A 25,275-nucleotide genomic window follows, 5' to 3' on the forward strand; every position below is an offset into this window, starting at 1 on the left:
TCAGAACGGAACATGCCACATGTGCATTTTTTTTAAACTGAAGTGGGCCTAACATTTTTACCCAATATAAATATTAATAATAATACGCTATTGCATATATAGAAAATCTTGATATTCATCTTTGATTTTTATCCTTTTGATATTTTTCAATCACTGTCTTTTGTCTGGTGTTTATTTTTATATGATGATAAGGTATACATTCATACTATTAAATAAATAATAATAATACAAAAAAACACAAATTAAGCCTAAAAAAATGATATTAATGCCACCTGAAAATATATCAACTTAAAAAAATCCACCTACAAGCCTGTGTGTATTCTGAATTACATGCTGAATATTGAATTACATGCGGAATATTATTTAATTAGTAATGTAATCATCCTAAATGTTAAGATTTTTTTTTTTGCAGATGATATTTGGCAGCACCAATTATACAATTTATATAATAATTTTAAATCCAAAATGTTCACACTGAAGCAATGGTTTATAGATACGACTCCATTCCATTGTGCCTTTGTTTCTTATGTCTGCAAGCCGTTAGCAATGTTACCAGCAGATGGAGGCAACTCTCTGAACCAAGATCATGTATTCAGACATCTTCATTTGCTGACCATGGAAAAGGTTTATTGTATGTCAAGGTACTCGGTCATACAATAACTGTCAATATCGCCATGCGTTAGCATCAGGCTCTGTCTAACCTTTACTTTGTTTCTGAAGGAATATGCAGTAGCTAAGTGAATTCAGCTGAATGTTATCTTTGTTCTAGATCTTTACTTATTTTTGAGTATTAATTTGGTTCGTTCTATGTTTTTGTTTTTGAAAGAAAAAAAATCAAAGATTTTACATGTAAGATAAAAAAATACAGTAAGGCTATGTGCGCACTAGAAATGTGAAGTTTCTCAAGAAAATTTCTTGAGAAACTTCTGGGAGTGAAAGATTTCCGGACCTCCGGAAAAAATCGGCACCAAATCCGCATGCGGGTTTGCCGCGGATTAGCCGCGATTTTGCCGCGATTTTCCCGCGGGTGGTTCCCTGCGGATTTTGCAGGCTGTACTGCCAAAATCCGCAGGGTACCTGCGGAAAAGAATTGACATGCTCATTTTCTCAAGAAATTTTCTCTAGAAATTCTTCTCAAGGAAATTTCTGGAGAAAAATCCGCACAGTGCGCACAGCTATTTTTTTTTCTCATAGAATTTGCTGGGAAATGTCTGCACAAAGATTGCAGACATTTCTCAAGAAATTTCCGCGGCAAATCCGCGGGTAAAACCGCGGGTAAAACGCACTAGTGCGCACAAAGCCTAAATTAAATAAGTATTAAACTTTTCTAAAGGTGCTATTGACAGGAATTTCTCACGAGATGTCAGTACCAACCCATCCAATCCATATAACAAAAGAAATCAAACCATAAATGTCCATAAATATTGTGATGTGTAGTACTGAGAAATGACACAGAGAAAAAGTATTAAACAAGATGAATCCTGTATGGAGAAACTTGTCACATGCATTTCCCAGGTGGGATTTTGGCTCTTTCTCCCACACAAACATTGGCTCATTCTCCCACACAAACATTCTTCAAATCTTGAACATTCTGTGGGCTCTTTCTTATGTACTCTGAGCTTTAGATCCTTCTATAAATTTTCTATAGGATTCAGGTCATGTTATTGGTTGGGCAAATCTCTGAAACAAATTGAGAGTTTCCTTGGCTGTGTGTTTGGCATCATTGTCTTACTGAAATGTCCACCCTCATTTCATTTCCATCATCCTGGTAGATGGCAGCAGATTTTTATCAATACTATCTTTGTACATTTGTGCATTCATCATTCCTTCAACGATATTAAGTTTGCCAATGATGTAAGCTGAAAAACAGCCCCAAACAATGATGTTCTCACCCCCAAACTTCACTGTTGGTATGGTGTTTTTGGGGCGATATGCAGTGCTTGTTGTCCTCCAATTATGGTGTGTATTATGGCATACAAAGAGTTCAATTTAGGTCTCATTTCTCCAGACTATATTCTCCCATTTTTTTTACAAATTTGTCCATATGTTCCTCCGCAAACTTTAAATGTGCCTGAACATGATTTTTGTTCAGCAATGTGTTGCATAGTGAGTGTGGATACAGGCCATGAAGGTTGAGTGCATTACTTAGTGTTTTCTTTTAGTTTGGTTTTTTTTCAAAACAATTGTACCTGCTGATTCCAAGTCTTTCTGCAGCTCTTCACAGGTGATCCTTATCACGTGGACAACATTTCTGATAATTCTTTGCACTTCTCTGTCTGAAATATTGCGAGGAACACCTAGTTGTGGCGGTTTATGGTGAAATTATGTTTTTTTCCACTTCCAGATTATGGACCCAACAATGCTTACTGGATCCTTCAGTAGTTTAGAAATTATTCTGTAACCAATGGCATTAGTATGTTTTGCAACAATAAGGTTGCAAATGTTTTGAAACAGCTCACTGGTTTTACCCATCATGAGATGTTTCTTGTGTGGCCCATTGGTAATGGTACTGATGTGAAAAGCCTCTTACCAATATGGAAATGAATGCAGCTCCACTGTAAGTGGAGTATTGCAAACAGAATACATTTTTTTTGTACTTGCTATAGTCTGTTTATCAACAATTTGTAGTAAATTCCCTACAGAGGTCATAGACTGCCATAAGCAGAAATGTAGAAATACTGATAGACAATAATGAATATTGTGAATGACTTGAACTACATGGAATGATCAGACCTATGTCTGCAAAATAAGTGATATTACTTACAAATATTTTGAGAATCATGAACTTTCATATTATGTCTCTCACAGTAGCTTTCTTCTTCTATACACATATATATTTTATGATACACATATATATTTACATAATTCTATGATACATATTTTTTTCACGTGTCTTTACACATTTAATTCTAGGTGTATACACATGTATATATAAATGAACATATTATCACTATATATATATATATATATATATATTTTTTTATAGATAAAAAAATAGTCATATATATATATTTTTTCTTGTTAACACCCCTTCAGACACGCGAACATGCATTTTTCAGTATATGTTTTTTCCTGTGGCACTGGTGAACTCCTTGCCCGGTTCACCTCAAGTGTTTTAATCACTTTTTGGAGACCCTAATAAAGAGGTCTGTCCGATTCACATTTCTTCTTTTTGTTTCTGCTCCTTCTTGGTTCTTCTTTTCTTGTTCTTTTTGTGGAACTATTGGTGGTGATCACCACTAGAATGGTGACTTGGTTTTTAGTTATAGGGCTATCACCCATATAAGGGTTCTAGTCCTTTTATAAACACATACACATACACTTTTGTCTTTTGTTTCTTTCTTTATTATGTTTTTATTTTTCTTTATTAACGTTTATAGATTTATTTATTTTTTGCATAATAATATGTTATCCTTGAATATATGTGAATTTGATGTACTACTATGAATTTGCCATGTCATGCAGTTGGAGGATCTTCCCACTGATTTTTTTTTTTTTTTTTTTTTTTTTTTTTCTTTCAGTGGGCGTTTCTTTCCATCAGTTGTGTGTATATATATCTGTCATCTTCATGTATGTTGTACTTGTTGTTGATGCATTGGTCCTGAGGAAGAGGTTGTCACCTTGAAACGCGTAGACCTATGAAATAAAAGAATACTCATCTTCATCAACATTATACGTCTTCATTTGGCTGATGCGCAGCATTAACCCCTTTTCTGCCTTATCTTGTATGCTCATCCACGTGGGGCTGCAGCAGACGCCATTATCTCATGCGCACTAGTGGTTGTGACTGTCACAACTGATCCAGGTGAGTGTATATTTTCCAGGTATACCCCACTGATCACTTTGGTGTTACACTATCAGCGCTCCTTATTTTCAGATCTAACAGTAGCTTTCTTGGACATTCACATTTCAATTGCAAACCACAGTCATGTTACTGCAGACATAAAACTGTATGGATTGGTGGCATATGTGATCTATTTAAAGATTGTTTGGGCATAGAACATTTGTACAAAAGGAAGAGATGACGCTGCAGTATTAATCACTGCAAAATGCAGAATGACTAGTTGATGTGGAAGAATGGTAAAGTACTACCAGTGTAATAAATGTACTTGATTAAACCTTACCATAGCTAACACTGACTCACATAGAAACACTAAAGACGAATAATGAACGCCCACTACTCTGACAGCACAGTAAGGGTAACGGCTACATTGGTCATATTAGTCTGGTCTGTGCTCAGATGCCTTCCTGGCGCTCTGATTTACACAGCATTCCTTCTGCCGTGTCTGTTCAGCCTAATTTGTCACCAGCATGGGTCATTTTATACTTAATATAAACTGATTTCACGTGGCTGTCAAAAATGTTATAGTGTTTAATCTCGGAGTGTTATATCTGCTCCCGGTGTACTGCAGACATTGGGAACAAAATTCACTCAACCCAGCTAACAAGGTTAGTCCATGACAGGTGATTTATACGCGGGTGAATGTAAATGGACATTTCTTTAAGGTTTCATTTCTGGAGGCAGCTGGAAGTGTAATCAATAAAGTGGTGCAAATATTTCATGTCATGTTGAATGAGGTACGAACTAGAAGCATGTGTTTACCCAATCCAGAATGAATAGATAGTATCTCTGATGTTTTCTTATATGGCAGAGGGAAATAATTGCTCAGTGTGCTAAAAATTGTCTTATAAACACTGAAGAAAAAGAAAAGTGCTTCTTCCAGGAACACTTTGCTTTCTTTGATACTCTAGGGAAAGAATCCATCAGATGGCAAACTGCACCTACAAAACCATCCATTTCCTCACTTGGTGAGGTGGATTCTCTAAGCCCAAGGTCAGGATGAACAGCATAGACTGCAATGGATTATATCTTGCCAGAAGGCACGCGGATCAGCGAGGATGAGGTAGTCAATGGATGACTTTCAGCAGACAAATGGTTAATTGCAGAGCTGTATGCAATCAAAAAATGGTTGCCTTCAGGACAGTAGTAATGATCTGGCAAACTGAGTACTTGGTCACAAGTGTAAACAGCCCCATTATTAGCAGTGAATAGTTCATTATCAGGTACTTGTGGTAGTAGAGTTGTACCAGTATTTGTATTATTGAGTTCATTGTCAGGTACATGTTGACCTCATCATGCTGCAGCCATCAGCACATTGGGGCTGATATGCACTCCTCCTTTGCCATGCTAGCACCACTCATGTTTTCAATTGGGTTCTCATCTACAGGATATGAATATAGTTGAATACAGGCAGTAGGAACTATCATACTCCCTGTTATCTGAGCCACCTGCCGGTGTAACAACAAACTTGAGAACTGGCCACGTTCCTCCCCTGGGGAGCAGTAAAATGCCAACATCTGGTAGACTTCTCAGGCTGTTGCCTGATGGGAGATGCTCACGGCAGAGGTGGCCATACCCTAGGTACAGATAGGTCAGTTCATGACACTTTTTGAAAACTTAGCAGATATCTTATAAACTAAAATGTTAATCCTCCTAACAAAAGAAAAATAAGTAATTATGACCTCGTTCTTCATACAGTGATATTGGAAGTATTTTAGGATGATCATATTATACAAAATGGAGTCGAGAAGGGGTTAAAGCCGCGCATCAGCCGAAATGAAGCTGTAACGTGTTGATGAAGATAAACTTTCTTTTATTCCATAGGTCTACGCGTTCGAGGTAAAACCTCTTCTTCAGGACCAGTACATCAACATAAAAGCCTTTTATGGCTTTTATGTTGATGTACTGGTCCTGAAGAAGAGGTTTCAATAAGATTGAAAATACTGAGGGTGAAAATGACCACCCCCACATTTTACCTTACTTGATCTTCCAATGTAAAAAATTCAGTGTTTGCATAATATTCATAACATTTAATGAATTAAATTAATTAATTAACCCTAGAATGCATACCTGGGGCCTCGCAGGCCTGCTAGGTTATTTGTTTTCTATTCTCTGCAAGATTACTTTAGTTAGAATTTTGAAACTCTAGGTATTCCTCAGGTATAGAGTTGTTAGTAATTTCCAGTTGTTCATATATTTTTATGTTATAGGTATTTCGGTAAAACAACTCTTTTTTGGGACTACCCCATATTCACATACCTGGGGCCTTTTAGGCCTGTACTTGGTTTATATGTGATCCTCAGTCTTTTTTCTGTACTGTTGCTGGGGAAGACTTTGTCTTTATCTTGTCCGACTTTGTCTTTGAACTTTTGATGCCTACCATTTTGGAGCAAAGCAACACGAAATGCTTGCCAAGGCAAATTACGGAACCTATGCTCCAATGTGGTATACATTTTCATGAACATCCAGAGTTAAGAGAAAAAACTGAAAGCACTGTTATATTTGTCCAGCAAAGAAGGAAAGGAAATCTGAGCGTTTCTGTACTACTTGTGGACAAAATGTCTGCAAGGAACATTCTTCCGAAAAAATATGTGAAAATCGTTGGAGTAATCAGTAATGTTGAAAAGGAAAATTTTTGAAAAGAAATATTCCTGCACCATATTTACTATAACTTTTATATAAAAAACTTTTAGACAAAAAAAAAATTGTTTATATATATATATATATATATATATATATCTATCTATCTATCTACACAGTGCCTACAAGTAGTATTCAACCACCTGCAGATTTAGCAGGTTTGATAAGGTGCAAATAAGTTAGAGCCTGCAAACTTCAAACAAGAGCAGGATTTATTAACATGCATAAATCTTACAAACCAACAAGTTATGTTGCTCAGTTAAATTTTAATAAATTTTCAACATAAAGTGTGGGTCAATTATTATTCAACCCCTAGGTTTAATATTTTGTGGAATAACCCTTGTTTGCAATTACAGCTAATAATCATCTTTTATAAGACCTGATCAGGCCGGCACAGGTCTCTGGAGTTATCTTGGCCCACTCCTCCATGCAGTTCTTCTCCAAGTTATCTAGGTTCTTTGGGTGTCTCATGTGGACTTTAATCTTGAGCTCCTTCCACAAGTTTTCAATTGGGTTAAGGTCAGGAGACTGACTAGGCCACTGCAACACCTTGATTTTTTTCCCTCTTGAACCAGGCCTTGGTTTTCTTGGCTGTGTGCTTTGGGTCGTTGTCTTGTTGGAAGATGAAATGACGACCCATCTCAAGATCCTTGATGGAGGAGCGGAGGTTCTTGGCCAAAATCTCCAGGTAGGACGTGCTATCCATCTTCCCATAGATGCGGACCAGATGGCCAGGCCCCTTGGCTGAGAAACAACACCTACAGCATGATGCTGCCACCACCATGCTTGACTGTAGGGATGGTATTCTTGGGGTCGTATGCAGTGCCATCCAGTCTCAAAACGTCACGTGTGTGGTTGGCACCAAAGATCTCGATCTTGGTCTCATCAGACCAGAGAACCTTGAACCAGTCTGTCTCAGAGTCCTCCAAGTGATCATGAGCAAACTGTAGACGAGCCTTGACATGACGCTTTGAAAGTAAAGGTACCTTACGGGCTCGTCTGGAACGGAGACCATTGCGGTGGAGTACGTGACTTATGGTATTGACTGAAACCAATGTCCCCACTGCCATGAGATCTTCCCGGAGCTCCTTCCTTGTTGTCCTTGGGTTAGCCTTGACTCTTCGGACAAGCCTGGCCACGGCACGGGTGGAAACTTTCAAAGGCTGTCCAAGCCGTGGAAGGCTAACAGTAGTTCCATAAACCTTCCACTTCCGGATGATGCTCCCAACAGTGGAGACAGGTAGTCCCAGCTCCTTGGAAAGGGTTTTGTACTCCTTGCCAGCCTTGTGACCCTCCACGATCTTGTCTCTGATGGCCTTGGAATGCTCCTTTGTCTTTCCCATGTTGACAAAGTATGAGTGCTGTTCACAAGTTTGGGGGGGCTCTTAATTAGTCAGAAAAGGCTGGAAAAAGAGATAATTAATCCAAACATGTGAAGCTCATTGTTCTTTGTGCCTGAAATACTTCTTAATACTTTAGGGGAACCAAACAGAATTCTTGTGGTTTGAGGGGTTGAATAATAAATGACCCTCTGAATAAACTTTTCACAATTTAAAAAAAAAAAAAAAAAAAAGAAATAACATTCTTTTTTGCTGCAGTGCATTTCACACTTCCAGGCTGATCTACAGTCCAAATGTCACAATGTCAAGTTAATTCCGAATGTGTAAACCTGCTAAATCTGCAGGGGGTTGAATACTACTTGTAGGCACTGTATATATACAGTCAGGGCCAGAAATATTTGGACAGTGACACAAGTTTTGTTATTTTAGCTGTTTACAAAAACATGTTCAGAAATACAATTATATATATAATATGGGCTGAAAGTGCACACTCCCAGCTGCAATATGAGAGTTTTCACATCCAAATCGGACAAAGGGTTTAGGAATCATAGCTCTGTAATGCATAGCCTCCTCTTTTTCAAGGGACCAAAAGTAATTGGACAAGGGACTCTAAGGGCTGCAATTAACTCTGAAGGCGTCTCCCTCGTTAACCTGTAATCAATGAAGTAGTTAAAAGGTCTGGGGTTGATTACAGGTGTGTGGTTTTGCATTTGGAAGCTGTTGCTGTGACCAGACAACATGCGGTCTAAGGAACTCTCAATTGATGTGAAGCAGAACATCCTGAGGCTGAAAAAAAAGAAAAAATCCATCAGAGAGATAGCAGACATGCTTGGAGTAGCAAAATCAACAGTCGGGTACATTCTGAGAAAAAAGGAATTGACTGGTGAGCTTGGGAACTCAAAAAGGCCTGGGCGTCCACGGATGAAAACAGTGGTGGATGATCGCCGCATACTTTCTTTGGTGAAGAAGAACCCGTTCACAACATCAACTGAAGTCCAGAACACTCTCAGTGAAGTAGGTGTATCTGTCTCTAAGTCAACAGTAAAGAGAAGACTCCATGAAAGTAAATACAAAGGGTTCACATCTAGATGCAAACCATTCATCAATTCCAAAAATAGACAGGCCAGAGTTAAATTTGCTGAAAAACACCTCATGAAGCCAGCTCAGTTTTGGAAAAGTATTCTATGGACAGATGAGACACAGAACAACCTGTACCAGAAAGATGGGAAGAAAAAAGTTTGGAGAAGAAAGGGAACGGCACATGATCCAAGGCACACCACATCCTCTGTAAAACATGGTGGAGGCAACGTGATGGCATGGGCATGCATGGCTTTCAATGGCACTGGGTCACTTGTGTTTATTGATGACATAACAGCAGACAAGAGTAGCCGGATGAATTCTGAAGTGTACCGGGATATACTTTCAGCCCAGATTCAGCCAAATGCCGCAAAGTTGATCGGACGGCGCTTCATAGTACAGATGGACAATGACCCCAAGCATACAGCCAAAGCTACTCAGGAGTTCATGAGTGCAAAAAAGTGGAACATTCTGCAATGGCCAAGTCAATCACCAGATCTTAACCCAATTGAGCATGCATTTCACTTGCTCAAATCCAGACTTAAAACGGAAAGACCCACAAACAAGCAAGACCTGAAGGCTGCGGCTGTAAAGGCCTGACAAAGCATTAAGAAGGAGGAAACCCAGCGTTTGGTGATGTCCATGGGTTCCAGACTTAAGGCAGTGATTGCCTCCAAAGGATTCGCAACAAAATATTGAAAATAAAAATATTTTGTTTGGGTTTGGTTTATTTGTCCAATTACTTTTGACCTCCTAAAATGTGGAGTGTTTGTAAAGAAATGTGTACAATTCCTACAATTTCTATCAGATATTTTTGTTCAAACCTTCAAATTAAACATTACAATCTGCACTTGAATTCTGTTGTAGAGGTTTCATTTCAAATCCAATGTGGTGGCATGCAGAGCCCAACTTGCGAAAATTGTGTCACTGTCCAAATATTTCTGGACCTAACTGTATATATATATATATATATATATATATATATATATATATATATATACATCCATATGTATATATATATATATATATATATATATATATATATATATATATATATAAATATATATATATACATATATATATAAAAAGAATTATATAGAATGCATATATTGGGCGTTTTAAGCCGGTGTAAATACTTTTTTTTGTTTTATGCACATAATTATAGTGTTTTGAAATATTCACACCACAAACTTTGAAAAGTATTTCTATCTGAGTTACTCCGTGTTATTTGCACACAGGCCTAAAAGGCCCCAGGTATGTGAAAGTGTAGATTTCTATGGTTGCGCGTTCTTGGGTTAAATTAATTAAATAAATTAATTTATTAAAATGGTGTAATATTTTACTAAATGTTAAACCTGGTAAGTAATTAACACCTGATGTTGTTGAATCTGATCTTCTGCATTATTTATAAACTCACACATTTACTTGATCTTTACTAGCTGAACTAGATAGGTACAGGAAAAATAATTATTGTCTATGAGTCACATTGTGAATTTCTGTCATTTAGGCAGAAAAAGTTAATTAGGTTTGGAAAGAAATAATCATGTTCTTCAGGGGGTACTGCCAAAGATGCTGCATTTAAAGTTACGCTCTGCTATGATTCAAGGGTGAGGATGTGATTAAAGGAGCTTGTGCATCAGGCTTTCCACTAAAAGTTGTCCTACCGCATTGCATTGTGTATATATGGGAGATTTGCCAAATAACAGCAGCTGGTATGTTCAATAGAATTTTCTTCTGAAAGCAACTCTTTTAAGGCACAAGATGAATAACACGATCTGTCTTCAAGCCTTTGAGCTTGGATATTCACAGGAATCTGATGGCAAAGTCAGTTCCCATAAGTCTTCTTTTTGTTATGCAAAGTTAAGGTAGAGAAAATAATTTTCCCTTTTTTTGTTTTTACCTTTCTAACCTCTCTCACTGGATTTGTATATATTCTTCTACCAACAAATACCTTACTTGGGATTTGAGTTGATTAACCCCTTACCTCAGAAGCCTGTTTTCACCTTCCTGACAAGGCCAAATTTTACAATTCTGACCAGTGACACTTCATGTGGTAATAACTCTGAAACGCGTCAATGGACCCCAGTGATTCTGAGTTTGTTTTTTTCATGATACATTGTACTTCAAGCTAGTGGTAAATTTAGGTTCAAATTTTTGAAGTTTGTTTGGGAAAAAATTGGAATTTTGGAGAAAATGTTGAAAATTTTGCGCTCCCTCTCTCACCCAATCGGCACCCCCATGATGTGATCACGGGTGTCAGATTGTTGCCATGGCAACCTGAGGCCAAATGACGACCTCTAGGTTACCTAGCTACAGTGGCTTGTTAGACCATGCCAGTAGCCTGGTCTAGGAGACATTCTGTCAGTGTCACACTGATATGTGTAATGTATTGCAATGCTGGTGCATTGCACTACACTATACCAGCAATCAGATTAATCAAAGTTATTGTTCCATATAGAGACTAAGTAAAAAAATAAAAACAAAGTGAATTTTTAAAAAAATATTTTAAAAAAATCTGAAAATAAAGAACAAAAAAATTAAAATAAAATTATGCTCTCCTGCACTCCAAACTCCAAATGCCCACTCCATCCTTAGCACCACAATGTGTTTATACCACAGTTAACATTCACGTTTGTCATTACTGTAGTGAGGAGAGCCCCCTTAATTTACTGAGTGTGTGTCTTCAGAAATATGAACTGGGCACAATGTACGGGCCCTACAGCATACTGGACATTACAAGCACTTTTTTGCTATTTTTAATTCTGTAACATCCACTGCATTTGGCTCCATGGGTGTTTTCCAGAGTCACTACTCCCGCAAATGAATTGTCAGAGGCATGTAATTTCCCAAATATAGTCCCTTAAAAGTGTTTCTTCTGTTCTTGCACTTAGCGGCTCTGCAAATAGAGTTCGCAAAGACACTAGAGAAATCTGTGCTCCAAAAGTCAAATGCTACTTCTTCCCTTCTGAGCCCTACCGTGTGGCCAAGCAGTACTGTACAGTCACGTTTGGTATTGCCACATTCAGATGAAATTGTGCAAACATTATGTGGCTTTTTTTTACCCATTACTCTTTTTAGTGGTAAAATGTAATTTTTTTTCACCACCCAATAGTAAAAAAAATTGTAGCACACCTGTAGTGTTAATATGCTCACTGCACCCCTAGTTTAATTCATTTAGGGGTGCAGTTTGTAACATTGGGTCACTTGTGGGGAATTAGTGCTGTTCTGGCATATAAGGGGCTTTGCCGATGTGACATGGCACTAGTAAACTATTTCAGCAATATCTGAACTTCAATATGATGTTCTTTTCCTTCTAAGCTTTGAACTGTTTCTCACAATTAGTTTTTGGCCACATATGGGGCATTGGCACACTTCAGAGAAATTGTGTAACACATTGTACTATCCATTTCTCCTATTATCCTTTCTGAAAATTAAAACTTTGGCAAATCAACATTTTTGGGGGAAAATGGCAATTGTTTTTTATTTTCACAGCCCAATGTATATAATTTCATGAATCACCTGATGGTTGAAATTGCCTACTACACTCCTAGATTCATTTCTTGAGAGGTGGAGTTTCCGGAAAGGGTTCAATTGTGGAGAATTTCTGCTGTTTTGTCATGTCAAGGGATCTTTAAATGAGACATGGCGTCCATAATCTATTCCAGCCAAATGGGCGCACCTTCCTTTCCGAGCCCTGCCTTTCGCCCAAACCTTAGCTTTTCACCACACATAGGGTATTGCTGTACTCAGGAAAAATTGCACAACAAATTGTACAATCCAGTTCTTACCCTTATGAAAATGAAAAATTTGGGGTTAAAGCAACATTTCTGTGAAAACAATGAATTTTAATTTCCACTGCTCCACGTTGTAAAATACTGTGAAGCACTTGTGGGTTCAAGGTGATCCCCACAACTTCGGATATATTCCTTGAGAGATGTAGTTTACAAAATGGAGTTACTTTTGAGGGGGTTTCCACTATTTAGGCACATCATGAGCTCTGCAAACACGACATTGCATCCGTAATGTATTCCAGCCAATTTTGTGCTCCAAAAATTCAAATAGTGCTTTTTCCCTTCTGAGACCTGCCATGCGCATAAACAGTAGTTTTCCACCAGATATGGTGTATCCCTCTACTCAGGAGAAACTGCACAACAAATTGTATGGTGCACTTTCTCCTGTTTCTCATGTTACCCTTATGAAAATGAAAAAAATGCGGTTAAAGCAATATTATAGTAAGACATATTTTTTAATTTTCACAGCTAAAAAAATAAATCTAACTAACACATTCCACAGTGCTTTACATACATCAGGAACACTGTCCCCATTGGGACTCACAATCTAAATTCCCTATCTGTATGTCTTTGGAGTGTGGGAGGAAACCAGAGTACCTGGAGGAAACCTACGCAAACACAGGTAGAACATACAAATTCCTTGCAGATGTGGTCCTTGGTGAGATTTGAACCCAGGACCCCAGTGCCGCAAGACTGCAGTGCTAACCACTGAGTCACCGTTCTCAACGTTATAAAATTCTGTGAAGCACCTATGGGTTCAAGCTGTTCACTATACATCTAGACATCTAGATAAATTCCTACAGGAGTGTGGTTTCCAACAAACGGGGTACCTTGTGGGCAGTTTCCACTATTAAGGCACATCAGATGCTCTCCAAATGCGATATGACTTCCGCTATTGATTCCAGCCAATTTTACGCTCCAAAATTTAAATATTGTTCCTTTCCAAGCCCTGCTGTGCGCTCAAACAATAATTTTCCACCACATATGGGTCATCCATGTATTCAGGACAAATTGCACAACAAATGTCCATTTTCTAATGTTAACCTTGTGGAAATGAATACCGTTGGGGTTAAATCAACATTTTGTGGTAAAAATGTGATTTTGTGATTTTTTTATTTTTGCGGCTCAACGTTAAAAAATTCTGTGAAGCACCTGGAGGTTCAAGGTACTCCCCAAACATCTACATAAATTCCTTTAGGAATCTAGTTTTCAAAATGGGATCATTTATGGGGGGGTTGTTTGGGCAGATTAGGTGCTGTCCGAACGTGACATTGCATCCGCTATCTATTACAGCCAATTTTGCTCTTGAAAAGACAAATTATGCTCCTCCCATTCCAAGCCATGCTCCCAAACAGTAGTTTTTCACCACCTATAATAAATCGTTCTCAGGACAGATTGCACAAAACATTGTATGGTGCATTTTCTCCTGTTACAATGTAAAATTTGAAGCTAAAGCAATATTTTGTGGGAAAAAAGAAAAATTTCAATTTGTTCCCTACATATTGCTTTAATTCCTGTAAAGCACCTAAAGGGTTAATAAACTTCTTGAATGGGGTTTTGAACACTTTGATGGGTGAAGTTTTTAAAATGGTGTTACTATTGTGTATTTTCTGCATATAGGCCCCTCACAGTCACTTGAAATATGATGTGTTTCGTAAAAAAAATGGTTTTGTATATTTCGTTGGAAAAATGTGTTGGAAATTGCTGATAATTGTTTAACCCTTTTAACTTCGTAACAAAAAAAATATGTTTCAAAAATGACAGTTGTAAAGTAGAAATCAGGGGAAATGTTATTTATTAAACATTTTGTGCGACATAACTCTCTGGTTTAAGGGCATGAAAACTAAAATGTTAAAATTGCAAAATTTTCTAAATTTTCATTAAAATTCTCATATTTTCACCAATTAACATAAAAAAATTCTATAAAAATTTACCACTATCATGAAATACAAGGTGTCATGAAAAAATACTGTCAGAATCACTGTGATCTGTTGAATTGTTACAGAGTTATTACCACACATAGCATAAAGTGACACTAGTGTTCAGAATTGAAAAAAATAGGCTGTGTCAGAAAGTAGAAAACAGGCTTCAGTGGTAAAGAGTTAAAATAGACTTAAAAATGGCTCTGATAGAATAAAGACGTGGGTGCAAGTAAAAAAAAAGACAAAAAAAATACCGTACAAAGCTAGAGAAAAAAACAGACACAAAGGCAATAATGAATCGAGGCCATGCATGTTACTTATTGAAGACATTATTTACCAGTTGTGATTTTTTTACCATGCAGTTGTGGAAGGTCTTTTTTATGCTCAGTATGTGAAGTACAAAATGTTCTTTACAAAAAGTTCATATAGCATTGACCTTCATAATGTAATTTGTAATAAAATAATACTTGCACTTTAAACAAAGACCCTTCCTGTCTTGATTGAAGCACAAAATAAATGCCATTTTATAAATACTGTATTGTGCCGTATATTGCAAGTGCTATAGCGATTGCTCTTTCTTCCGCTTAAAGGTCAATTTGTGATCAATATTGCTTCGTGAAAAAATCCATATTACTGCAGAATATGAAAGCAATAAACACAAAAATGAACTTTCTACAAGTTAGAAGTCTATGGCGAAAAGCTATTTTGCAAAGCAGACATGATTACTAAATAACATCTTAAAGTTCACATGTCATTTTACATCTAAAATGCATTTTATCATTTCAGCAGCAGTGCGTTAATTCACATGGTTGTGTTCTTCTTATCCTGTGAGCATCAATACTTACCGTACACTAACCTTAGCTATGTGTATAGCTTTTCTTTACACTTCTATACACTATGAGGACTTTACCTGCACTGCTTTAGCTCAGGAATTCTTCATACTTCTGTACTTTCATGGCACTATCAGGTGGCAATGGTGTAATACTGCATAATATTGCAGCAGACATCGTAAAGTGGTATTATTTATGCACTAAATGGTGGTACGGTAGGCTATGGATGGTGAACTTTGCTAATGGCAGTAATAGAATCTTAAACATTTTTCCTCAATTTTAAGATTCTACAAAAGGCAATTTTTTTAAGGCTTTCTCAATATATTGTTGATTTTTAATGTTATCTTGCTCATTTTTAAAGTTTGAAAGAGATGGACTCACATACATCCTATAGAGGAATAGCAATTCTACACTTGCTTTGTAGTAATGTATTTACAGTGGATACGGAAAGTATTCAGACCCCTTTACATTTTTAACCTTTTGTTTCATTGCAGCCATTTGGTAAATTCAAAAAAGTTCATTTTTTTCTAATTAATGTACACTCTGCACCCATCTTGACAGAAAAAAACAGAAATATAGCATTTTTTGCAAATGTATTAAAGAACAAAAACTGAAATATCACATGGTCATAAGTATTCAGAAATCTTGAATTTTATTGATACTTATTTAAAATCCACAACCTTTGTGCAAATACAATGTGAAATAAAGAGGGAAGAAGGTAAGATGCTTACCCTTTACAATAGCCCTCCCTCCTGTCCACTACCTACCGCGGGGGTCGGCACCCTGATAGCTACGAAAATGGCGCCCCCACTCTGCGGTGGCTGACCCTGTAATGTCCCTAAGAAAGCCCTCAAATAGATGATGAAAAACAGATAAAGTCAAGGGTCACAGACAGGGTACACTCATCCTTCAGAACCTCATATTTACCTAACATGCTGTCCATTTCCTTGTGATTCTCCTTGAGATGGTTCTACTCCTTCATTGGAGTCCTGCTGTGTTTAATTAATCTAATAGAACTTGATTTGGAAAGTCACACACCTGTCTATATAAGACCTCACAGCTCACAGTACATGTCAGACCAAATGAGAATCATGAGGTCAAAGGAACTGCCCAAGCAGCTCAGAGACAGAATTGTGGCAAGGCACAGATCCAGCCAAGGTTACAAAAGAATTTCTGGTGAACTCAAGATTCCTAAGAGCACAGTGACCTCCATAATCCTTAAATAGAAGACGTTTGGGACCAACAGAACTCTTCTAAGACCAGGCTGTCCAGCCAAACTGAGCAATCATGGGAGAAGAGCCTTGATGAGAGTGGTAAAGAAGAACCCCAAGATCACTGTGGCTGAGCTCCAGAGATGCTGTAGGGAGATGGGAAAAAGTTCCACAAAGTCAACTATCACTGCAGCCCTCCACCAGTCGGGCCTTTATGGCAGAGGGGCCCAACGGAAGCCTCTGCTCAGTGCAAGCCAGCATAGAGTTTGCAAAAAAACACATGAAAGACTCTCAGACTATGAAAAATAAGATTCCCTGGTTTGATGAGACGAAGATAGAATTTTTTGGTGATAATTCTTAACGGTACGTGTGGAGAAAACCAGGCACTGCTCATCACCTGCCCAATACAATCCCAACAGTGAAACCTGGTGGTCACAGAATCATGCTATGGGGGTGTTTTTCAGCTGCAGGGACAGGACGACTGGTTGCAATTGAAGGAAAGATGAATGTGGCCAAGTACAGAGATATCCTGGAAGAAAACCTCTTCCAGAGTGCTCTGGACCTCAGTCTTGGTCGAAGGTTCACCTTCCAACAAGACAATGACCCTAAGCACACAGCTAAAATAACAAAGGAGTGGTTTCAGAACAATTCTGTGACCATTATTGACTGGCCCAGCCAGAGCTCTGACTTAAACCCAATTGAACATCTCTGGAGAGACCTGAAAATGGCTGTCCACCAAAATTCACTATCCAACCTGACGGAACTGGAGAGGATCTGCAAGGAAGAATGGCAGAGGATCCCTAAATCCAGCTGTGAAAAACTTGCATCATTCCCAAGAAGACTCATGGCTGTAGTAGCTCAGAAGGGTGCTTCTACTCAATACTGAGCAAAGGGTCTGAATACTTTTTACCATGTGATATTTCAGTTTTTCTTTTTTAATATATTTGCAAAAATTTCTACTATACATTTTTGATTTTTCTGTTACTGTGCAGAGTGTACATTAATGCGAAAAAAATGAACTTTTTTGAATTTACGAATTGGCTGCAATGAAATAAAGAGTGAAAAATGTAAAGGGGTCTGAATACTTCCGTATCCACTGTACGTTTGGTAATTTTCTTGAAGTTACTTATTAACTTAAAGGGAACCTGACAGGTCCTGCATGACCCCAGAATCACCAGCAGTTGTGTCTACCTATCTAAATTCCATGCCTTACAGACCTTTTAATAAATTGGACACATAAACAGATCTTTAGAAAAAGTATTCCTATAGTTCGTTTATGATATGCAAATGAACTCTTTGACTAGTTGATGTGGCATTGGTTCCCCAGACTAGTTGGCCCTCTTAAGGTCCAGTCATACTAAGCTACTTACCAGCGATCCCAACAACTATAGGGATCGCTGGTAAGTTGCTAGGAGGTTGCTGGTGAGATGTCACACTGCGACGCTCCAGCGATCCCACCAGCAACCTGACCTGGCAGGGATCGCTGGAGCGTGGCTACACGAGTTGCTGGTGAGCTCACCAGCAACCAGTGACCAGCCCCCAGCGCCGCGTGGAAGATTCTGCGCTTGGTAACTAAGGTAAATATCGGGTAACCAACCCGATATTTACCTTGGTTACAAGCGCACGGAGCTACACGTGCAGAGAACAGGGAGCAGCGCACACTGAGCGCTGGCTCCCTGCTCTCCTAGTTACAGCACACATCGGGTTAATTACCCGATGTGTGCTGCAGCTAAATGTGCACAGAACAGGGAGCAGCGCACAATGCTTAGCGCTGGCTCCCTGCTCTCCTAGCTACAGCACACATCGGGTTAATTAACCCGATGTGTCCTGCAGCTACATGTGCACAGAGCAGGAGCCGGCACTGACAGTGAGAGCGGCGGAGGCTGGTAACAAAGGTAAATATCGGGTAACCAAGGACAGGGCTTCTTGGTTACCCGATGTTTACTGTGGTTACCAGCCTCCGCAGAAGCCGGCTCCTGCTGCCTGCACATTTAGTTGTTGCTGTCTCGCTGTCACACACAGCGATCTGTGCTTCACAGCGGGACAGCAACAACTAAAAAATGGCCCAGGACATTCAGCAACAACCAACGACCTCACAGCAGGGGCCAGGTTGTTGCTGGATGTCACACACAGCAACATCGCTAGCAACATCGCTGCTACGTCACAAAAGTTGTTTGTTAGCAGCGATGTTGCTAGCGATGTTGCTTAGTGTGACGGGGCCTTTAGCATGTTATCACACCCCTATGAGCATGATAACATGATTTACAAGAGTCAGCGTCCTCGCCAGCTCCCTATAAATCTCGCACATGTGCATGGCTTTGTTCACTCACATCATTGAGCCTCTGAAGCTGGGTGTTATCGCGTCCTGTCCTCAGAGAGTAGGAATGTGCATAAGCAAAAGTGCAGAAGATGGCTTATGTACACAAAAGAGCCAAAGAAAAGCCTTCTGCTGTACTTCCGATCATTTGCAGTGCACTTCTCTAAAGCCAGACAGTATACAACCGGCTTTTCAGGCTCAGTGATGTGAGTGCACAAAGCCATGTGTGATAACATGCTAAGTGGGCCAACTAATCTGGGGAAACTAATGCACCGCCCTAGCGCCAGCAGCCTGGCTGCAGCTCGGATCCGCGGTGGCTCAAGGGACCTCCGGACCTGGGAGGGGCTGCGCGGACATCCGAAATAGAAGGGGGATATTTACAAGGGGTTTTGTCGTTAGATTTTGTGACACCAACCACGGTGTGTGTTAAGGTGTAATACCACTGCTGCTGTGGAGAGCGCCCGGTGGCGATGGTATGGCAGCTAGATGTTTAACCCCTCCGTGGATAGGGGAGGAGTGCCGCGGGGCTTGGTGGTGGTGAGAGGGGAGCTCCATTGGGGAGGAAAGGGTCACTGCGTACTCACTCAGTCCAATAACGCTGACATCGGTAACTTGTAAACCGGAATTCTTAGCATCGCTGTAGCAGGGAAGGAGCACGCTGGGATCCCGTGCCCGATGGTGTTGCTTGTTAGCCTGTGACCTTTCCCTTGGCACTTTCTTTACTAGTTGGCCCCTGTAGTTTAAAACTAGTCGGGTCCCTCTCACCCGTATGGCTAAGGGAGTGAGCTTGCTCTCAGGGTTGACGCTTGGGATTTTCTGGACTGTGTATTGGGAAAGTCCTATCCCCCTCGTTGTGCTAGTACCCAGATTTAGGAGTGTGTCGAGAACAAATCATGAAGTCTTCGCCCTCATTGGGTAAATTACCAGGACGCTTGAAGCTACTTCCCGGCCTAGGGTCCACGTACCCCGCCGTGCCCTGGCCCCTGCCCGGAGATGGCTCAAGGCTGCCGGCTGCCCTGCTAGGCAATTCCGTGACCCTTGACACGATCCCCTGTGACCGGGGTTCCAGCTCCTACCAGGCCCAGACCAACGTCTGCCACCTAGTAACTGAGGAGCCCAGCTCCTAACCTCCTCCAACTACTTGTGACCTCTCCTCTCAAGAGTCACCACTCGACTGACTACTCCTGACACTGCTGACCCTCCCTAACCAACCCCCCAAGTAGGCGTCCCTATTCTCTTCAGGCTACCCATTGGTGTGTCTGGTGGGTGTGGTGCAGAGTGTTTCTAGGATTTTTGACTGTCTTGTTCTCAGCAACACCAAAGGCCAGGGACCCGTAACCAAGGAGGAGATGGACACGATACAGAAGGGCAGATTGCACAATGTCCTGCGACGACCTCATAGGCCAGGGCGTCACATTCCCCTTTGGTTAAACGTAGCTCGTCCCCGAGCTACAGGACACCAGAGGTTTATTTTTTTTATTTTTTATTTTTTTAAACTGTAGAAAAAATTTATAAAACAGGTTAACATTTTTATTTGCAATTTTCATCCCTCGCAGGGAAGGCACTTTTCTTAAACGTTACTTAACTATAGAGAGTTCATCGCCCAATGGTGGGACGCTACTGGTTTTTGTGGTAACGGAGGCTCAACCTGCTCCATTGCAGCCCCTTCCTGCGACAGTCCAGTCCCAGTGTCCCGGATCCCATTAACCTGCCACCCAAACAACCTCAACCCCTGGAAACCTATCTGCGGGTCCGTGACCAGGTGAAGGTCTCGGGCGTGGTTTTAGACGACTCTGGTTGGCACAGGAGGTGCAACTATATACAATACACAAGTTTGCATTCACGCCAGTCCTATGACCATGGTCTAGATTTACTTAAAGATATAAAAACAACGGAGTCCATGTACCGGGTGTACACTCTGTAAAGGAATCTGATTGTTAATCAGGTAACTTCTTCGTTCATTTGTAATTGGTTACTCAAGCAATCATTTGCTAACATCTCTACATAAAAAACAAATAACTGTGCAAAATAATAACCGAAAACACCGATACCTAAGAGTTCTATGGCATCGCAAAACTACTGGCATTATAACATTTTTCTTAATAGTAAATTGCCGGGTCCCGTAGCCACGCATCCTTGCGATTACGTGCTAACGACGCCGACATAAACCCTTCTTCAAACATCACATGCTTGGTTACCTCTAGGGCATACCAGCCCCGCTCCCCGCAGTGCCGGGTATAGGTAACCATCTCTTCAGGTTGAAGGTTGCGCTCGGGCTGGCCCCAAGGGAGGTGCTGCGCGACATCTCGTCGAGACACAAACACCCCGACAGTGAGGCCAGCTTCTCGAATGAAACCCCATCAATGCTCGGGGTCAAACTGGTCTACAAAGCCACGGAACCGTGGCCCCTTAACTCGGGAAGCAGCGCTCCTCACTTGCTCTTTTTCTGCTCTGTTACGGGTGGCAAGCTCCCGTCATCGCCGGTCTCGGGTTGCTATTTCGGCTTCCAACTGGTTCTGATGTCGTTCCCAGTAGGGGGCATCAGCGTCCAGCCTCTGGTCCTTAACTGGCTCTGGCTTGATATGGACTCTTGCGGCCCCAACAGCCTCAGAGGATGGGCCCGGTGATGCGGCCGGGTCTGGTCTGGCCAGGGTCTGGACGACCGCTGTCATGACTGGGATGATGGTCGAGACCGGGGTTTCTGTTGCTGGAGACTCATATACTAGTACTGCGAGTTCCGCTGCCGGGATTGGTGTGGGCAGCTCGGCATCCGTCGAGGAAGGGGTTGGTGACGGTGGAATGCTTGCTGCGAGCGGGGGCAATCCGGATCCCACAGCCGCAGTGGCCGGATTAGAGTAATCGACAGGGACTGGGTAACCGCTTACCCTCTCTTCTCGTGGGACTTCCATCTCACGGGCTCGCACCGCCATCACTAGGCTCCTCATATCTTCCCTCCAGTGGTTCAGTATGAAAAGGAATTGTATCCGCATTCTCCTGCACAGTTGTTCTGTCTCTTCCTCTATTCAAGTCGCGGTCCCGGGACCAGCTTGTTCCGGTGACCAGCTCCACTCTACCATTTTGCCTCTGCGTTGTCCAGGAACGTTATGGCAGAGTCCTGGCATCCGTGCTCCACTTCTGCTGTTGTTACATTCCGGCACGCCCCCTCGGTTTTCACTCAGCACTCTTTCGCGTGCTGTGGCCCTTTGAGAACTTCCGGTTCCGGCCTCACACGCAAGACGAAGGGCGGGGCTTAGTCTTTGCGCTCTTTCTCCAGGAAGACGGCATTTTGACACGAAAAGATGGGGGAAAATGGCGGAATCAGCGGGAAGAGGAATTTTGACTTGCGGTTTTCGGCTTCAAGGCGCACGTCACCCAGGTAAGTGGGTCCTACTCGTATCCTGTTTGTGACGCCAAAAGTTTCGAGGTGTACCGCCCTAGCGCCCGCAGCAGGGCTGCTGCTCGTATCCGGATCCGCGGTGGCTCAAGGGACCTCCGGACCCGGGAGGGGTCATGCGGACACCTGAAATAGAAGGGGGTATTTACAAGGGGTTTTGTCGTTAGATTTCTTGACACCACCCACGGTGTGTGGTAAGGTGTAATACCACCGCTGCTGTGGAGAGCGCCCGGGGGCCTTGGTATGACAGCTAGGTGTTTAACCCCTCCGTGGGTAGAGGAAGAGTGCCCCGGGTCTTGGTGGTGGTGAGATGGGAGCTCCATTGGGGAGGAAAGGGTCACTGCGTACTCACTCAGTGCAATAACGCTGACACCGTTAACTTGTAAACTGGAATTCTTAGCACTACTGTAGCAGGAAGGGAGCACTCAATGGTGTTGCTTGTTAGCCTGTAACCTTTTCCTTGGCACTTTTTTTTACTGGTTGGTCCCTGTAGTGTAAAACTAGTCAGGTCCCACTCACCCATATGGCTAAGTGAGTGAGCTTGCTTTGGAGCGGGTGGAGAACAAATCATGAAGTCTTCGCCCTCATTGGGTAAATTAAGAGGATGCTTGAAGCTACTTCCTGGCCTAGGGTCCACGTACCCCACCATGCCCTGGCCCCTGTCCGGAGATGGCTCAAAGCTGCCGGCTTCCCTGCTCAGCAGTTCCGTGCCCCTTGACACGATCCCCTGCAACCGGGGTTCCAACTCCTACCAGGCCCAGACCAACATCTGCCACCTAGTAACTGAGGAGCCCAGATCCTAACCTCCTCCAACTACTTGTGACCTCTCCTCTCAAGAGTCACCACTCGACTGACTACTCCTGACACTGCTGACCCTCCCTAACCAACCCCCCAAGTAGGCGTCCCTATTCTCTTCAGGCTACCCATTGGTGTGTCTGGTGGGTGTGGTGCAGAGTGTTTCTAGGATTTTTGACTGTCTTGTTCTCAGCAACACCAAAGGCCAGGGACCCGTAACCAAGGAGGAGATGGACACGATACAGAAGAGCAGATTGCACAATGTCCTGCGACGACCTCATAGGCCAGGGCGTCACATTCCCCCTTGGTTAAACGTAGCTCGTCCCCGAGCTACAGGACACCAGAGGTTTATTTTTTTTATTTTTTATTTTTTTTAAACTGTAGAAAAAATTTATAAAACAGGTTAACATTTTTATTTGCAATTTTCATCCCTCGCACGGAAGGCACTTTTCTTAAACGTTACTTAACTATAGAGAGTTCATCGCCCAATGGTGGGACGCTACTGGTTTTTGTGGTGACGGAGGCTCAACCTGCTCCATTGCAGCCCCTTCCTGCGACAGTCCAGTCCCAGTGTCTCGGATCCCATTAACCTGCCACCCAAACAACCTCAACCCCTGGAAACCTATCTGCGGGTCCAGGACCAGGTGAAGGTCTCGGGCGTGGTTTTAGACGACTCTGGTTGGCACAGGAGGTGCAACTATATACAATACACAAGTTTGCATTCACGCCAGTCCTATGACCATGGTCTAGATTTACTTAAAGATATAAAAACAACGGAGTCCATGTACCGGGTGTACACTCTGTAAAGGAATCTGGTTGTTAATCAGGTAACTTCTTTGTTCATTTGTAATTGGTTACTCAAGCAATCATTTGCTAACATCTCTACATGAAAAACAAATAACTGTGGAAAATAATAACCGAAAACACCGATACCTAAGAGTTCTATGGCATCGCAAAACTACTGGCATTATAACATTTTTCTTAATAGTAAATTGCCGGGTCCCGTAGCCACGCATCCTTGCGATTACGTGCTACCGACGCCGACATAAACCCTTCTTCAAACATCACATGCTTGGTTACCTCTAGGGCATACCAGCCTCGCTCCCCGCAGTGCCGGGTATAGGTAACCATCTCTTCAGGTTGAAGGTTGCGCTCGGGCTGGCCCCAAGGGAGGTGCTGCGCGACATCTCGTCGAGACACAAACACCCCGGCAGTGAGGCCTGCTTCTCGAATGAAACCCCATCAATGCTCGGGGTCAAACTGGTCTACAAAGCCACGGAACCGTGGCCCCTTAACTCGGGAAGCAGCGCTCCTCACTTGCTCTTTTTCTGCTCTGTTACGGGTGGCAAGCTCTCGTCATCGCCGGTCTCGGGTTGCTATTTCGGCTTCCAACTGGTACTGATGTCGTTCCCAGTAGGGGGCATCAGCGTCCAGCCTCTGGTCCTTAACTGGCTCTGGCTTGATATGGACTCTTGCGGCCCCAACAGCCGTCAGGATGCCGTGCGGTAGCGGAACTGGTAGGTTTTCAGGCTCTGCTTCTGCAGCTGTAGGCAAAGATACCGACTGCTCCGCAGCCGGGGTTGCAGGGTCCGGGTGCTCTGCCTCAGAGGATGGGCCCGGTGATGCGACCGGGTCTGGTCTGGCCAGGGTCTGGACGACCGCTGTCATGACTGGGATGATGGTCGAGACCGGGGTTTCTGTTGCTGGAGACTCATACACTAGTACTGCGAGTTCCGCTGCCAGGATTGGTGTGGGCAGCTCGGTATCCGCCGAGTAAGGGGTCGGTGACGGTGGAATGCTTGCTGCGAGCGGGGGCAATCCGGATCCCACAGCCGCAGTGGCCGGATTAGGGTAATTGACAGGGACTGGGTAACCGCTTACCCTCTCTTCTCGTGGGACTTCCATCTCACGGGCTTGCACCGCCATCACTAGGCTCCTCATATCTTCCCTCCAGTGGTTCAGTATGAAAAGGCATTGCATCCGCATTCTCCTGCACAGTTGTTCTGTCTCTTCCTCTATTCAAGTCGCGGTCCTGGGACCAGCTTGTTCCGGTGACCAGCTCCACTCTGCCATTTTGCCTCTGCGTTGTCCAGGAACGTTATGGCAGAGTCCTGGCA

Source organism: Anomaloglossus baeobatrachus, chromosome 4, assembly GCF_048569485.1.
Source record: "Anomaloglossus baeobatrachus isolate aAnoBae1 chromosome 4, aAnoBae1.hap1, whole genome shotgun sequence".
Lineage (NCBI taxonomy): Eukaryota > Metazoa > Chordata > Amphibia > Anura > Aromobatidae > Anomaloglossus > Anomaloglossus baeobatrachus.